Source organism: Castor canadensis, chromosome X (assembly GCF_047511655.1).
Source record: "Castor canadensis chromosome X, mCasCan1.hap1v2, whole genome shotgun sequence".
Lineage (NCBI taxonomy): Eukaryota > Metazoa > Chordata > Mammalia > Rodentia > Castoridae > Castor > Castor canadensis.
In genome coordinates this window covers 94,989,990-95,009,483 of record NC_133405.1, presented here as the reverse complement: position 1 = coordinate 95,009,483, position 19,494 = coordinate 94,989,990, and the positions used below count along the sequence as shown (strand labels likewise).

Here is a 19,494-nt window from a genome sequence, read left to right as displayed (position 1 = left end):
CCAATATGATGATAGTACAGGCAAAGTATTCACTTGAATTGCAAGGTAGACCAGAACAATGGATTTTAATGTAATGGAGTTAGAAAAGGTCATTGGTTCCACTTCTCAGATTTTGATATGACATCAAAAAAGAATATCCACAACTATTTGAAAATGTTAAAACACTTTTCCTTCTTCTATGTATATGTATGTGTAAAGCCATATTTACTTAATATATTTCAACCAAAATAATATATGCAAGCATGAAAATTTATTTCCCTTATTTAGCTGAAAAGGTGGTAAAATAGCAGATGACAGATATCTACCACTTTCCTGTCTCATCACAAATCTGAAACAAAACTTCAGGTACATGGCATTAGGGAGAGGCTGGTATCATCGGAAAGCATGGGAAGGAATTAGTTAACAGAAGACAGAACACAGGGGAAATCCAGAAACAGTGAACTTCAGATTTACAAAAGAAACAAAGGACCCTAACACAGAGTGCTAAGCAAAACAGTAGGGAATGAGGAGAGTCCCACCTGGGGCTTCAGGCAAAAGAGAAAAGGAAAGTTTCCTTGAGATGCACAAACTGGGTATAAACAGCTAACACAGGGCAGGGGACCTTAAAACAGGAGAGCAGCATCCTGTGTAGCAAGCAGAAGCTGGTGAAGAGGCTCCTGGCATTTCCCAACTCACTCACTGTGAGTCATCTCAGGAGTTTTAAAGACAAATGCCTCAGCCAAGCAGAGCAGGAGGCCCTTCAGTTTTATGTCTCCAAAGCCTGAAAGCCCCTTTCCCAATAGGCTGAGCAAAATAATCACTTTGAAAACTTGTGTGGTCTCACAAAACAAGTTGGAACTGGGACTCAAATTCATACACAACTACTTGGGTGGAGAAGACAAATTATAAGTCAGAGCTGCATTCTGAGAGTGACTGCCTGCATGGTGCCACCATTAGCCTCCATGTGGGACCTGGCAAACCAAGAGATGTGTCTGATAACTTTTTTTTAGGAAAGGCATTTTTGGTATCACTCACTAACCTGCCCAACAGGAGCTTATAAACTTTAGTTTACAAAAAAAAGATCCAACTTATTGTTCTCTACAAAAAACACCTCACAAGCAAGAATACACACACACACTATAAGTGAAATGATGGAAAATGATTTACCAAACAACTGGAAGTCAAAAGCAAGGAGGAATAGCTATAATGATATTTGACAAAGTAGATTCAAGACAAAATTATTCCAATGAGAAAAAAATTCACTTGCTGCATATTAATAAAGGAAACAATCCATCAAGAAGATATATAATAATTCTAAATATATATGAATAAAACATCAGCATACCCTATTTCATGGTGCGCTCAATTTCAAAAAACAAATGTTTCTGCAAATAAAGAGAGATGGGACAAGATACGATGATAGTGGGTGACTTTAACAACCAACTCTCATCAGTAGATAGAACATCCAGACAAAAAAAAAATCTGGATGCCTCAGAGTTAAACCATACCATAGATTAAATGGATTTAACAGACATCTACAGATATTCCACCTAACAACCTGAGACTAAACATTCTTCTCAGCATTCCACAAATCTTCCTCTAAAATAGATCACATTTTAGGACATAAAACAAGTCTTACCAAATACCATAAAAAATTAATTTCTTGTCTCTTAACAGATCATAATGGAATAAAATTAGAAATTACTAGCAAGACAAACTAAACACTATACAAACACATGGATTTTGAATGATACACTTTTGAATGAGCAATGAGACATTAAGGAAATTAGGGTGGATCATATTTCGAGGTAAGCCCAGTAAAATGTTAGCAAGACTATATCTCAAAAACAAGCCAGGCATATTCATACGTGCCCATACTCCCAGCCTTCTGGAGGCAGAGGTAGGAGGATTTTCATCCAATGCTAGCCCAGGCAAAAGCACGAGACCCTATATGAAAAACAAACTAAAAGCAAAAGGACTGGGGGAGTGCTCAAATGGTGGAACACTTGCCTATCAAGCATGAGTTCCTGAGTTCATTCCCCAGTCTGCCAAAAAAAATGAAACACTAAAAACAATCCAATTAGTAAAAGGGTAAATAAATCGAAGAGATACTTCTCAAAAGAAGTACAAATGGCCAATAAATATACAAAGAAAGTTTCAGCATCCTTAGCCATAAACGAAATGCAAATCAAAACTATATTGAGATTCCAACCTACTCCAGTAGATGCTAATTCTGCTCCAATAAGAATTACTACATAAAGAAAACAAACAATAACAAATACTGTTGAGGATGTAGTTGATAGGAATGCAAATTAGTGCAGCCATTCTGGAAATCAGTATGGAGGCTCCTCAAAAACTAAAAATAGAACTACCATATGATCCTACTATACTACTCCTGGGCATATAGCTGAGTAAATCACCATTCAGTAGAGATATCTGCCCACCCATGTTTATTTTAGCACTATTCACAATAGCCAAGCTATTTTGTAACCAGTCAGCTTATGTGTCCATCAACCCATGAATGGATAAAGAAAAATTCTGGTATATATACAAAATGTAGTATTATTCAACCCTAAAAAAGAATGAAATTATGTTGTGTTTAGGAAAATAGATGGAACTGCTGATCATCACATTCAGAAAAATAAACCAAATAAATAAGTCATGTAAATATGATTAAAGTATATTATGTGCATGTCTAGAAATTTCACAATGAATTCCATTTGTACATGTAACATATGCTAATAAAAATAACCTAGAGCGACTAAAGAGACCAACTTTAACTGTAACTTTTTTTTTTCTTTGAGAGAGAGTCTCACATTGTAGCTCAGGCTGGCCTGGAACTTGTGATCCTCTTTCCTCGGCTTCCCAGGTGCTGAGATTACAGGTGTAAGCCAACATGCCTAGATTAACTGCAACTCTTAAGACTAATTTCTTTGGAGAACATAGCTATTTTTCATCAAATATATTACTTATATTAGCATACATTAGCTTACTATGTCATATTGAAATTAATACATAAATATTTTCTATTTTTCTAATTTTTATTTCTACTATGATCAACATTGATAAAAGTAACCAACATAAACACAATTCTTTGGTTATCCAATAATTTTTAAGTGTACAAAAGGGGTTCATTCATATTGTAGAATGTATCAGTACTTCATTACTTTTTTCATATTTTTTCTTAAATTTTTTACAATAGTAGGGATTGAGTCTTTATTTCTATATTTTTAATTTGCATATATTAAATTGTAAATAGTAAGGTGTTTCATCATGGAATTCCCATACATGCATATAATCCACTTTGATCATATTCACCCTCTCTATTACTCTTTTTTAAACTTATTATTTATTAGCATAATATTGTACTGCAGGTACACTGTAACATTTACAAAAGTTCTTACAATATATCATAGTTGAATTTACCCCCTCCATTCTTTATCCTCCTCACCCCCATTCCTGGAATAGTTTCAACAGATCTCATTTTTCTATTTTATATATGTCTATTACTCTTTCTTATACCCCTTTTTGTTCTTTACATGACTGAATAATATTCCATTGTTTTTATACTACATTTTTTCTTTACTTATATATTCATACGTACATACATTGTTTGGGTCATTTCTTCCCCCTGCTCATTCCCTCTCCCCCCCTTGCTTTCAGGCAGAACCTATTCGTTCTTTTCTCCAATTTTGTTGAAGAGAAGACATAAACAATAATAAGAAAGACAAAGCGTTTTTGCTAGTTGAGATAAGGATAGCTATATAGAGATTTCCTAGCATTGTTTATACCACATTTTGTTTATTCATTTATCTATTGGTAGAGATTTGTGCTATTTCCACCTATTGGCTATTATGAATGGTGCTACTTTGAACATTTGTATAAAGTATTTGAATATATAATTTCAATCCTTTGGTAATATATATCTAGGAGTCAAACTGCTAGATTATACAGTAATTTTATATTTAGCTTTCTGAGGAGACATCAAACTGTTTTCCATAGTAGGAGTATCAATTTACCACAACAACAATGGACAGGGGTTATAATTTCTCAATATTCTCATCAGCACTTGTTATTTTCTAAACTGGTTGGTGTGAGTGGTATCACATTGTAATTTTTTTTAATTTGGTGGTACTGGAATTTGAATTCAGGTCTTTGTACTTGAGAGGTAGGTATTCTACTACTTGAACCATTTCTCCAGCCCCCACATTGTGATTTTGATATACATTTTCCTAATGTTTAGTGGGACTAAGCATATTTTCATGTGCTTGTTGGCTAGTTGTATCTCTCTGGAGAAATATCTAATCAAGTTCTTTGCCCATTTTCTAAGTGGCTTGTATGTCTCTTTTGTTTAGTTGTAAGAGTTCTTTATAAATTGTGACAAGAGACCCTTATCAAATATATGATTTGTAAATATTTTCACTCATTCTGTATGTGGTTGAATTTTCACTGTCTTGATGGTGTTCATTGATTCACATAGTTTTTTTTTATTCTTTTATTCACATGTACATACATTGTTTCGGTCATTGTTTGTTTTGTTTTTACTTTTTTTTTTTGGAAGTACTGGGGTTTTAACTCAGGGCTTCATACCTGCTAGACAGGCATTTTTCTGCTTGAGCCACATCTCAAGCCCATAATTTAGATGAAGTCCAATTTATCCATTTTTTTCTTTCACCTATGCTTTTGGTGTCATATTTAAGAATCTACTGCCAAATGTAAAGTCATGAAGATATAGCCCTATATTTTCTTCAAAGAGTTTTATAGTTTTAATGCTTACATTTAGATCTTAAATCCATTTTAAGTTAATTTTTATATACAGTGTGAGGTCAGGTACACTACATTGATTTGCATGAGGATGTCCAGTTGCTCCAGCACTGTTTTTAAAATTTTTATTTTATTCATACGTGCATACAATGTTTGGGTCATTTCTCCCCCCACCCCCCACCTCCCTTACCCCCCCTCCACTCCCTCCCTTACCCCCCCTTACCCCTCACTACCCGGCAGAAACTATTTTGCCCTTATCTCTAATTTTGTTGAGGAGAGAGTATAAGCAATAATAGGAAGGACCAAGGGTTTTTGCTAGTTGAGATAAGGATAGCTATACAGGGAGTTGACTCGCATTGATTTCCTGTGAATGTGTTATTACCTTCTAAGTTAATTCTTCTTGAACTAACCTTTTCTCTAGTTCCTGGTCCCCTTCTCCTATTGGCCTCAGTTGCTTCAAAGTATCTGCTTTAGTTTCTCTGTGTTGAGGGCAACAAATGCTATCTAGTTTTTTAGGTGTCTTACCTATCCAGCACTGCTTGAATAATCTTGGCAGTTGTTTCACCAGTGCTAGGTCATGTTGAGTTTGTGATCAATTGCAAGTTCCATGTTGTTATTTATTCATGAATTCTGGGTTTCTCATATTTTGTCATCCATAATTGACTTGATCTCAAGTATAGAACTTGACACTTATCCATAATATATTTCATTTTGTGGATTTTTTTACTTGTTCATTCAGCAAACATTTATTAAATATCTGCCATGTATTATATACCATGATTACCAAAGCAGCTCCTCTGGGCAAGATTGTTTTAAAGATTGCATCAGAAGGTAAAAATTGCTTTTCTTTACCCTTAATTTATTCTTGAGTATACAACAATGCACATATTCATGATTTTTATTTCATCACTGGGACTTTCTTTGTAGGCTAAGGAAAGAAAGGAAGTAAAGAATGGTAAGGGTTGGGTACAAGTCAGTAATGAAATTAAGCTCAGGTATGTGAAAGGGGGACTAATATGAAATGAAATTTTCTGTTACACAATACACTGTTCATTCATTCAATCATTTGCTCATCCATCATATTTCTATTGAATGCTTACTATGTATTAGGCACTATGCTAGACACTAGCATATATATTAGTGAACAGGAAAGATAAGTTCTTGTCCTTACTTTGTTTTCATTCAAGTTGAAGAGCCATAATAAACTCATAAACAGATATGTATGGTCAGACATTGTTAAATGTAAGGAAGGTAAAAAATAATGAGTGATTGGGAGTTGCTATTTTAATAAAGAATTATTTTCCTTTTTAGGGAAATCACACTTGAGCACACACCTGAAAGACATAATGGAGTGAGTCATAGGAAGATCTTAGGTGAAAATGTAAGCAGAGGTAATAGTAAATAAAAGGGCTCGAGGTGACAGTATGTCTGGACCATTCCAGGATCAGTGACATGTGCCAAAGTATGGCCAAAGTGCAGATAGCAAAGGGAAGAATAGCAGGGAATGAGGTTATAGAGGGAGCAGAAGTCCAGAGTTCATAAGATCTTAGAGGTCATGGTAAAACTTTGACTTTTATTGTGCATGAGACAGAAACTCATTGGAAGATTTGAAGGAAAGGAGTAACAATATCTGATTATTGTTTTAACGGAATCATATGAACCAGAAGCAAGCAAGAACACTAAGTAAGCTATTGCATTAATCTAGGTGAGAGATTCTTGTATCAAAATAGTAGTGATAGAGGTACCGAGAAGGTAAGATTCTGAAGGGAGAATTTACTTGATCTGCTGTCTGCTAAGATGTAGAGTATTAGGAACACTTTCAAGAGATGATTTCAAAGTTTGGGGCCTCAGCAAATGAAAGAATGGAATTGTCATTGCCTGAAATGGAGAATGCAGATTATGCAGGTTTGATGATTAGGGGAGGAAAAGAAAACTTAATTTGAGACATGTTAAGTTTGAGATACCTAACACATCCAAGTAAAGATATCAAATATGTGGCTAGATATGAGTTATAATTTCATGGACATGGCTTTATCTGAATATTAAAATATAGGAATCATTGACATATAGATATTATATGAAGTCACAGGACTGGTTAATAGTACCTAAAAAGTGAGCACATATAGAAAAGAACTGAAGATTGAACCTTGTAGCATTCTAAAGCTTAGAGGTGGGTGAGATATGGAAGATTCAGCAAAGAAGGCTGAGAGAAGAGGCTAGAAAGTTAAGAGGAAAATCAAGAGAGCATAGGAAACTTGAAGTCAAATAAGGAAATTGTTTTCAGGAAAAGTGACTAAAATGATCTTTTGTTACATGTACTTTTGAGTATGAAGAAGACTGAAAACTTACTACAGGATTTAGTAACTTGGAGGTCATTGGTCACCTTGAAAAGAACATTGTCAGTGAAGTGGTAGGAACAAAAGCCTATAATAACAAACAAAAGAATGTTTAATAGTTTATTTAATAGGCTCCAATAAGAAATATTAGAGAAGGCATCACAGAGAAGGGACAAAAAAAGTGAATTTTGAAGGATTAATACAAGATTATTGGGAAAAGAAAGGAAGAAGAAGAGTATGTATAGATGAAGCAACATGACCAAAAATCACAGAAATGTCTACTTGAGGAAGGTGTTCAAGGCACAGTAAACAATCTGTTTTAGATGAAAACACAGAATTCATGAGAGATAAACATTTGGCAATACTTGAATTATGATAATGAAATCTTTGCTTACATTTATAGCATGAGAGCAAGATTTCAGAAAGAAATTGATCATTTGTACAATCACTAGGTAGTAGTACAGGCATCCTATACATTACTTACAAAATATATACTTGTGCTTGATATTGTCTTCAAACTACATAAAACAGCACTTATGTCTCTATCAGTTTTTCCCCAGTTAATCCCCACATTCTATGTAATTCCAATAAATAAGAAAACAGTCTTACTCTGCCAGATATCAAAAATGATATAATTTTACAGACATAAAAACATTATGGTAATAGAATATCAGATTAATGAAAAACAGTAGAATTCAAGAATAGATACAAACACACAAGTATGGGGATTTGGATTTGATAATTGTGGTAGCATTAAAAATTGGAAAAGATTATTTTATAAGTGGCACTGGGCCAACTGGTTATCCATTTGGGAGTAACAAAGTTACATTCCTACCTAATACAATATAATCTACCCTTTATCCCCACAAAATAAAATAGGAAAGGAAAAAAAATAGACAATTCACAAAAAAGTAACAACTCCATCCATATGACACTTTATCCAATTGTCTTATCTGTTATATTTTTGTACCACTTAGGCTACAGATTTGGAGTTTTGTTTGCTTGTTTTGCTTTACCTGGCTTTTCTGATCTACTTGCTAGTTTAATAAAATACTCACATCCCTAAACTGAATGCAGAATTGGACAACTGACCCTATTTTGTTTTCATTTGGTTCATTACCAGAGGCGTGTCAGTTTGGCTTATAAGTGGGTGGAAGCCTTTGAAAGTGGCTCAGAAAAATTCAAACATAAATACTAAGACACTGACTTAAAGAGAAACCTTCCTACATGTGTCAAATATTGAAATTCATATTTATTTTCTTCTCTCATTGATAGGGTTGGGGTTAGGATATTAAATACTCTCTTTTTGACAAATGAAGGTACTCTGAAGTAATTAAGTAATGGGTTCCCCTTGCCAATACTTGGAGAAAGGATATCTTAAATTTTATCCAAAACTGGTGAGTTGGCCGAAAGTTTGACTCTAACAGTATATTTTCTATTGTTTCATTCCTTACCTAAAGTATAAAATAAGCTGACTCCAGGAACATAATCCAGGCTTGAAGGCCAGAATCCAAATAACTCCCCAAAGCATCAGGAGCTCCTCTAGTCATAATCTCATTCACTCTACCCTTTGGGCTGAACAAAGATAAGTCTCTTGAAAAAAATGAATAAGAATTCCCTTTCCCCATCATGTGTGCTCAATACCCTAGCCCTAAGAATTTCTCTGTTTTCTGATATACCCTGTTTACATCTCTAGGTTACTTAACTTGCTCTTGTTTCTATCTCAAATGCCTTTTTATTGTACCATTCCCACTTCCATCTTTCTCCTACCATCTTTCAATATTCAACTCAAATTCTAGCTTATGCAATTATCCTCCTGAAAAAACTGCCATACTTTATGCCATCAGGTTCCCTCCTCTAAACTACCATAACACCAGACAAAGATCTTTATCACAGCATTAAGTTTTATAATGGGAATCGTACTGTTATTTCTTTGCAGACCTTTGTCCTTTTTCCCAGAGAGCCAACATAGACAATTTTTACAAAATAATTTTATCATTTACTTTCTCAAGTTTCTGTGAAATAATTGTTTTAATTTTTTTCCTCTTTAGTGGGATGTAACTAACAAAACTGTATGTATCTGAAGTGTACAACATGATTATTATTTATTTATTATTTATCCATTGGCAGTACTGAGGATTGAATTTAGGGCCTCATGCTTGCTAGCTAGATAAGTGCTCTACCACTTAAACCATTCCTCTAGTCCTTTTGCTTTTAGTTTATATTTGAGATAGTCTTGATAACTTTTTGCTTGGGGCAGCCTTGGCCCATGATTCTCCTACCTCTGTCTCCCAAGTAGCTTAGATTACAGATGTAATCTATATGCTCACTATGCTCAGCCTGTTTTTTGAGACAGGGTCTTGCTACAGCCTAGGCTGACCTCATACTCATGATCCTCCTGCTTCTGCCTCCAGAGTGCTGGGATTGTAGTCTCAATGACACCTGGAAATGATGTTTTTATGCATATACCCAATATGAAATGATTACCAATGAGTCTTCATGCTAACTTAGTTTGTGAACTCTTCAGGCTAGGGCTAAAATTTTATCTACAGCTCTGGCACTACAGAATTTGTAACATAAACAACCTCTCATAAAAAACATATAAGTTTTTCATTCATTTTCTTTTAGTGCAAGGGGTACACCAGTAAAAAGACCAATGTTCCCTATGGAGTTAAATTTTCATCATGGGAAATAGCCAATAAGCAATATATAACATGCCAGATAAAATAAGAGTGGATAGGTGAAATGGGGAGTACTTGAGAGAGTGTTGCTATTTTGCATAAGGCATGAGAAAGCGAATCATGCTCACTGCCTCTCTGGAGAGGCAGTATTTGAACAGAAGTCTGAAAGAAAGGAGAAAGTAAGCCATGTGGAAACTAGAGGGAAGAGAATTCTAAGTAGAAAGAATGAAAAGTACAAAGTTCCTGTGAATTGAACAGAGTGAGTGAATGGGGAGAGAGAGTAGAAGATGGGGTCAGAAAGGGAGCGTAGACCAAATTATGCAGATTGTAGTATGACAGGATAAGGAAGTTAGCTTTCAGTTTGAGTGAGATAGGAAACCATTGGAGGATTTGTGTAGAATAGAGACTTGATCTCGCTTAGATTATAAAAGGATTACTCTGGCTAATGTGTTAGAATACATTGTCAGGGGCAAGAATCAAAGAAGTGAGACTAGTTAAGAGGCTGCTATAATACACTAGAGGAGAGATGATGATAACTTGGACTAGGTGTGTAGCTGGAAGTGGTAAGAAGGGGTTGGATTTAGGATATTCTGTTTGTTACAGCTGGAAACAATAGCATTGCTGATATGTTTATTATAAGTGGATAGAGTGATGACTCTAATCTTTAGCCATATTGACTGAAAGGATAAGTTGCAATTTACTGAAAAGGTAAAGGCTGAGAGGAACAGGTTGATTCTAGCCATGGAATACTCAAGTTGTGCTTTGGCTAGGTTCAAAATGGAACAAGTTTAAATGAACGCATGAACACAAGCAGTTCTCATGTCCTTCCTACAACCAGATTAAGTTTTACTGATATTGGTATTTCCTGAAGTATAATTCATCACAAAACTATACAAACAAAATCTGCAACCATTATTACAATCACTACAAGCTGTGGTTGCAGATGAGTGGTAGAGCACCTACTCAGCATGTGAAGGGCTTTGGGTTCTCAGCAACACACACAAACACACACATCACTGCAATTTATTGAATCAATAATAAGTACCAAGCACTGGTGCTTTATATGCATTCTCTCACCTCATCGTTCCCAAAACTCTAGGAAGTAAAAATTATTTTTTCCATTTTTAAAATGATACAGCTGAATTTCAAGAGATTAAGCAAGGAATGATACTGCCCTGGTAAGTGCTAGAGAGTCTATTATACTCCAAGCCTTTCATGTATTTTCATGCTACATGCTTACCCATAAATTTTAACTGAACTACCTCCATTTAATGACTTTTGCCTAGTTTTACATTTGGAGAAGCAAATATTATAGAAGGGGAAAGGGTACTTATTTAAGGCCTGGCTACTGGTAGTGGTGTAGAGAGGAAGGTATTATAGTCAAGGGAGATATGTCCTTATTTGAAAACATTTGCGAAAACCTAGAAAAGGTACCAGAGATAGAGAATGAAAATGTGACTTGTGGGCATCATAATCTGTTGAATGGAACATGCTGCATTACCCATGCCCTGTTATATGTAGACTGTAACACACAGAACTGTGTTGTCTAATTGTCATTCTTGGTCAAATATTTTATTCCTTTTTTACTATTACATTCTCCAGGACACTGAAATTTGTCATGTAAAGAGCTATTTAGCTCTTCCCCTAAGAGGCATCCTTTAATCTGTGAAAGACACTGGGGATTTGTTTTCAGGGATCAGGCAAATGAGTAAGGGTTGTATCTGATGTCGCTAGACTACAAGGACGAGGGAGTGAATGAACAAGATGTTAGCATATCTAGTATTCAAATTAAAAGAATAACCTCCCATCTTTTATAATTCCTAAAACTACAGGTGGAAAAATATTACTGATCATTCCATATTCTATACTAATGTAATGAACCAAAAGTGAAAATATGCTCATATGTTGAGCTGACCCAGACACCATGTCTCTTTCAGCAGTCATCTCATTGAAGCCTGCCCACTTAACTGCTAGCCTAAAACCAACTCAGTATAGAAAGCGGCTTCAGAAATGATTTTATACTGCATTTCCGTTTCTGAACGAAATCCACAGTTGAACTTCCTATGACTTTTGATCTTCATTAAGAGAGTTCTTCTGTGACTCAGGAAAGGAGAGTCAAACAAAAGAATCATTTTCTCTGAATTCAGCCACAGCCAAGACTCGAAAGAAAATGTACAACCCATATGACATCACCCTGTTTTCCCTAGAATGATTCTAGTGTACATAAACCAGCCTAAACTGAGCCCACATGGGCTGATGCATGCTGGGAGTTCTCCCAGGGAAGTCCCTTGGCAATGATACAGAAGGCTCTACTGACCTCTTCCCATATAGACCACAATGGTATATGGTTTGTAAAGGCAGTTGCGGAAAGCACCATATATTATATGGTATCAGAAATTGATGAATAATTCATATACTTCAGGTAGAAAGATAGCATAGTCAAGTGGTTAAGGGAGGACACTGAAGTCAGCTTGCCTGTGTTCAAATCTGGAATCTACCACTCACAAACTGTATTGCCTCAACCAAGTTATTCACTCACTAAATATTAAGATTCTAAAATGTGCAAAGCTTTATTTTAGGCAATTTGGACACCTCAACAAACAAAATGGTATACAGACTCCTACCTTCAAAAAGTCTGTATTCTACTGGGAGAAAGTAGACATTAGACAATAAATGTAGTAGCTTTTACAGTAAATGTACTATGAAAAGTGTAAGGTATAAATGAAAAAGTAGAGCAAGGTACATAGATCTTAGAAAGCCAGGAAAATGGACTGGAGGTGTGGCTTAAGTGGTAGAGTGCCTGCTTTGCAAGCACAAAGCCCTGAATTCAAACCCTATCCCCATCAAAAAAAACCCAAGAAAACAAACAAACAAACAAACAAAACCAGGGAAAGGGAGTTACTGAACCTATCTGGCCTCAGTTTTCTTATTTGAAAAAATGTGTATAACAGTAATTTGTAAAGTGCTGGAACTGTGCTTGATACACAGGACATGCTTCATTAATGTTAACTATTCCTCTTTTTTTAAACAAGTTCTTTCTATGTTGCCCAGACTGTCCTCAAACTCATGATCTTGCTTCTTCAGCTTCCTAAATAACTGGGATTACAAGCATGCACCACCATGCCAGTGAATTTTAACCGTTAGTATTACTGTGTCTTCATGTCATTTGGCTAAAAATTATTTTCCATCAAAACATCATTAGTACCCTGAAAAATTCTTTGTTCATATTTTTGTGAAAATAGTTACAGAATCCCAACCCAGAGTTAGGTAGATTTTGGGAACGGCTGAGAAGGAGTCAGCTAGATTGGTGCCATTTGTGTAAAACAGCCCTATTCTAAAGAGAAAAATATAGCAATCAGATTATACTTATTTATGAAATAAATAACATATTTGTGAAAAACGTTTCATACCTCAATGAGTGAGACTTTGCCACTCTTCTACTTAGCAATAATCCACTTTATTAATCCCTTCCTTTAACTAACTCTCTTCTTGTAGTCTTACTGGTGCCCTCTGTCCACTTTCCCTGCTTTCATCCAATGGATAGAGAAATTATTACATTAAAGAGAGCACAGATAGTTTCAGGCTTGTGCCCAGGGTTAAGCCTTTCATCAGTTTTATTTCATGGCTAACCAAGATTTGAGATCCTTCCTGTAAGGTGTATTTCTGCCAAATACACTGGGAGAAAACTTAAAACAGAGAAAATGCTGAAAGGAAGCAAAACGAGGAGCACTCATTCCAGAAGCCATGTTTTCTATGATACTAAAATGTCAGGAAGGCAGGTATGCTTATACACAATGTTCTTGATCTCTTAAGACTTCTTTCATTTATTATATACGTGTGTCTTTTAGAATGGATGTGAGAATGCAGGAGGATTTGAAGACTAGAATATAAGAACCATCAAAGAATAGAAGCAGGAGGTAAGTGATGCAAAGCAAATGAGAGGGTTTTTTAATGCTTTCTTGAATTTAAAATTTATTCTTATTTACATGTGTTAGTTGTACATATTAATGGGGTTCAGTGTGGCATTTCAATAATGTATACAAAATGCACTAATCAATTCCAATCTCCCTTTATTCACTCTTCCCCCTTCCCAACTTCTAATGATCACTATTCTACATTCAGGCTGTATTTTTAAATGAGACTTTCACTTACAAGTGACAATATTCAGTACTTGTCTTTCTGTGTCTGGCTTATTTCACTTAACAGGATGTCCTCAGGTTTCATCCATTTTGGTATAAATGATAGGATTTCATTCCTCTTTTTAGATGAATATTCCATTGTGTGTTTATAACATATATTTTTACTCATTCATCTGTTGATGTGCACAAAGGTTAGATTTTGCAAGTAGTGCCCACAATGGATACAGAGTTCTCTTTGGTATGTTTATTTCATTTCCATTGGGTATACAAAAGTGAGGTACATGGATCATATGGTAGATTTATTTTTTAATGTTTTAGGAACCCCCATATTGTACTAATTTACATTCCCATTAACAGCGTACAAGAGTTCCCTGATCTCCACACCTTGCCAGCAGTTTATTATTTTTTCATAATAACCATTCTAAGTGGGGTAAGATAGTATCTTATTATAGTTCTAATTTATATTTTCCCAATGGCTAATAATGTTGAGCATGTTCTCAGATATTTGCTTGTCATTTTAATTTCTTCTTTTGAGAAGTATCTACTCAAATCATTTGGCCGTTTTTACTAGATAACTTTTTTCTTGTTGTTAAGGTTTTTGAGCTCCTTATATATGTAGGATATTAATCCTTTGTCAGATGTATATATGGCAAAAATTTTCTCCCTTTCTCTAGGCTGTTACTCCTCTCTGTTGATTGTTTCATGTGATGTGCAGAAGATTTTTAGTTTGATGTATCTAATTTGTCTACTTTAGCTTTTGTTTCCTATGCTTCAGGATTATGTCCAAATATCCTTGCCTTTACCAATGTCTTGAAGTGTTTCTCCTATGTTTACCTCTAGTAGTTTCATAATTTCAGGTCATAAATTTATGTCTTTTATCCATTTTGAGTTGATACGAGACCAGCATTAACTTGATACCAAAACCAGACAAGGACACGACAAAGAAAACTATACAGCAATATTCCCAATGAACATAGATATTAAAATTCTTAACAAAATACTAGCAAATTGAAGCCAATAGTACATCATAAACATCATTCACCATGATCAAACTGATTTTGTTCCAAGGATACAAGGATATGTCAACATATTAAAATCAATAAATGTAATACATCATATCAACAAACCATATGATCATCCCAATAGATGCAGAAAGAGCATTTAATAAAATTCAATATCCATTCATGAAAAAAAGCCTTTAACAAACTAGGACTGAAAGATCATACTCCAATAAAAACTACGTAGACATACCCATAGCCAACATTATACTGAATGGAGAAAAGCTACAATTATTTCCCATAAGGTAAGGAACAAAATAAGAGTGTTCACCCTCACTGCTCTTATTCAACACAGTACTGGAAGTGTTAGAGCATTTAGGCAAGAGAACAAATAAAATTCATACAAATAGGAAGGGAGGAAGTCAAATTATCTCTGCTTGCAGATGATAAAATACTATATATGGAAAAACTTAAAGATTTCATCAAAAGACTTGGAATTGATAAATTAATTCAGTAATGTTGCAGGATACAAAATCAGCATGCAAAAGCAGTAGCATTTTTATACACCAATAATGAGATTGCTGAGAAAGGTTTGCTTGGCTATTCTGGGTCTTTTGTGCTTCCATATGAATTTTAGGATTGATTTGCCTATTTCTGTGAAGAATGTCGGTGGAATTTTGATGGGGATTGCATTTAATATGTAGCTTGCTTTCAGTAATAACTATTTCAAATATTAATTCTACTAGTACATGAATATGGGAGGTCTTTCCATCTTCTAATGTCTTCTTTAATTTCCTTCTTTAGTGTTTTATAGTTTTCTTTGTAGAGGCCTTTCACCTCCTTAGTTAAGTTTATACCTAGTTTTTGTTTTGAGGCTATTGTCATGGAATTGTTTTGCTGATTTTGTTCTCAGCATATTCATTGCTGATATATAGAAAAGCTACTAATTTTTATGCTTATTTTGTATTCTGCTATTTGGCTGAATGTGTTTATCAGATCTAAGAGTTTTCTGGTGAAGGTATTTTGGGCTTTTTAAGGATAGGATCATAGGAATAATTTAAATTCTTCCTTTCCTGTTGTATCCCTTTTATTTCTTTCTTGGCCTTATTGCTCTGGCGAAGAATTCAAGTATTATATTGAGTAAGAGTGGACACTTTTGCTTCACTCCTGATTTTACAGGAAATGCTTTCTAGCTCCCCATTTTGTACAACATATAGGTTTGCTGCATATAGCCTTTATGTTGAGGTATGTCCCTTCTATTCCTAGTTTTCTTCAGGAATTTTATCAAGAAGGGATGTTCAATTTTGTCAATGGCTCTTTCTGTAACTACTGAGGCAATCATGTAATTTTTGTCCTTTGTTTATGTGCTGTATCATGCTTATTTAGCATCCTTGCATCCCCTGGAAAGAAACTAATTTCATCATGGTGTATGATATTTTTAATGTATTGTTGAATTCAATTTGCAAGCATTTTATTGAAAAATTTTAGCATATATGTTCATTAAGGAAATTAGTCTGTGATTTCCTTTTTGTTATAGCCTAATTCAGTTTTGGTATTAGGGTAATATTGGCTGCATAGAATGAGTTTGATAGTGTTCTTTCCTTTATATTTCATAGAATAGTGCAAGAAGCATTGGTGTTACTTTGTGCTTAAAGGTCTGGTGGAATTCAGCAGTGAACCCATCTTGTCCTGAGCTCTTCTTTGTTGGGAGACTCTGCATTACTGCTTCAATTTCATTGTTCATTATAGATTTGTTTAAATTGTTTATATCCTCTTAGTTCAATGTTGGAAAGTTCTATGTGCCTAAAACTGCATTCATTTCTTCTAGATTTTCCAGTTTATTGAAATGTAAGTTTTCAAAATATTCCCTGATGATCCCCTTAATTTCACTGACATCTGTTTGTAATGCCCCCTTTTTAATCTCTAACTTCATTAATTTGGCTAAGGGCCTGTCAATTCATGAAAGCAATCCCATTCAAAATAGATACAAAAACAATAAAATACCCAAGAATAAATTTGACCAAGGAAGTGCAAGGCCTCTACAATGAAAATTTAAAATCAATGATGCAATAAATTGAAGAAAATACAAAATATGATTGGATTATAAGAATTAATATTAGTAAAATATCCATACTACCCAGAGCAATTAACATATTCAATGTAATTGCCATCAAAATATTAATGACATGGCACATAGAACAAGAAAAAATAATTCTAATATTCATATGGAAGCAAACAAAAGGCCCCAGACAGCCAAAGCAATCTTAAAATGAAGCTGGAGGCATCAACTTCAAGACATACTATAGAACCATAGTAATTAAAACAGCATGGTACTAGCATAAAAACAGAGAAATAGATCAATGGAAAAGAATACAATTCCCAGAAATAAAACCACACATCTACAGCCAACTCATTCTCAACATAGGTATCAAAAACATACATCAGAAATAGGTTTGAATAGTATTTGGAAAGCTCAAGATCCATATGCAGAATATTGAGAGTTGACCATATCTCTCACCTGTACAGGGGCCTTAAAACCAAGTTCAGCCCCTGGGATTAGAATTATAAGAAAAAGATGAGAAAAATAAATAAAAAAATAAAATAAAGGTGCACAGAAATTTATCATGAGAATATGGTTTAACACACGAAACTCAAATGTTTATTTGACTAAGATCGATTTCTGTTCTCTCCTGTATTTAAATGTACCTAATATTTTAATCAAACATAAGTGCATCGTGTCACATATACTAGCACTTAGGAGGTGGAGGCAGAATCACAAGTTCTAAGCTAGTCTGAGCTACCTAACAAGACCCTAGTTCAAAAAAAGAAAAAGTTATAGTCATTCAAAACTTGCCACTATCATAGAACAGAAAAAAAAATAACCCTTTAAAGTAGGTTTCTACAAAAGTTTTTGTTGTTTTGGTGGGACTGGGGTTTGAACTCAGGACTTAGAGCTTGCAAAGCAGGTACTCTACCATTTCTGTCACATTGCCATTACAAAAGTTTAAGGATGATGAGTATTATTAACACTATCATTATTAATTAATTGGGTTTCTACCAGGTACCATACACTTTACAAATTTTATGCCATTTATTTCCTGTTTGTATGTAATTTTCACTTTAACAAATCAATTAACAGAGGCTCAAAGTAGTTAAATATCTTGCACAAAAGAATTCAGCTGAAAATAGAGCCAGATTTGGAATCCAGATTTGACTGAATCTCAAACTTTTTCAATTTAGCATGATTACTTCCAATAACTTTTCCACATTTTATTGGGTTTTTTGTATGTGAGTACTATCTCTCAGAAGACCATAACTATTATAAAGCTTTCTTTCTCATCTCTCCCATAGTCCATGTCACAATGTAAGGCCCATAACAAACTTTATTAATGTCCTGCTGAGGCTCCCAGAAACCTTTATAGCTTTAACAACATTTTTGTTGATGAGGAACAAAAAATGATTAAGCAATAAAAAGAGTAATAAAGTATCAATTTTAACTCAAAACATGGTTAGAGAATAAACTACCACCCAGGATTTGAAGGCATAGATCCTGATTTCATATTTTTTGAGACAAGGTCATGCTATCTAGCCCAGGCTTGCCTTTCTTCCTGCCTCAGCCTACTGAATGCTTGGATTGCTGGCATAAGTCACCATTATGGGCTGATTTCATTAATGTTAGGGTTACATAAGAATGGCACTCAAGAAGATATTTGTCCTAGTTTGGACACAGTTGGAAGTTATGTTTCAAGATACTAAGTGGTATATTTCCCTCAATGAAGACCTTTCCATTTAAGATCACATTTGCTAAGCTCAACTGCTTTATGAAATACACTACGAATCACATCAAAATTACATAGGTGCTGTTGCACTATTGAAAGCTATCAAAATAAATTAGTTCAGTCACTATGGAAATCAGTATAGAGGTTCCCCCAACAACTAAAAATGGAACTACTATCTGATCCTGCTATACCACTCCTTACCTAAAGGAATCAAAGTCAGCATACAATAGAGATACCTGCACACCCATGTTTATTATAAACGCTATTCACAAAAACTAAGTCATGGAATCAGCCTATGTGCCCATCAACAGATGAATGGGTAAAGAAAATGTGGCATATTTACACAATGGAATATTATTCAGCCATAAAAAGAATGAAATACCATTTGTAGGAAAATGGATAATCTCACCATGTTAAGTGAATTTGTCTAAAAGACAAATACCACGTTTTCTCTCATATGCAGAATCTAGATTTTTTCATACTTGATTTCAGTTCATCAATTTATTTTGCAGAAATCTTTGACTTGCTGAATATGTATTATTTGAAGATATGATGCATTCATGGCCTTTAAAATGTCTTTCTACAATTTCATCTCAAAATAATTCACAGCATATACAGAAATATAAAAGACACATGCTATTCACAAGATATAACAAGTTCTTGCTGCTTTAATGAAGAAACTGATCAATTCTCTTAAGTAAGGGAGAAACAAGGACATTGGGAGTTGTTAAAAATAAAAATTCAAACCTGTTCACTCTCAAGGCACCTTTTTATAGATTTAGATACTAAAATTGACTCATCACAAAATCTAGATTTTT

At 34.5% G+C, this 19,494-nt stretch overlaps 1 protein-coding gene across 9 annotated transcripts in view; it reads right to left on the bottom strand.

Annotated features, from left to right (window-relative positions):
- Nucleotides 1-19,494, bottom strand: part of Klf8 (KLF transcription factor 8) — a 211,816-nt gene that overhangs the window by 78,807 nt on the left and 113,515 nt on the right. The window lies entirely within an intron of this gene.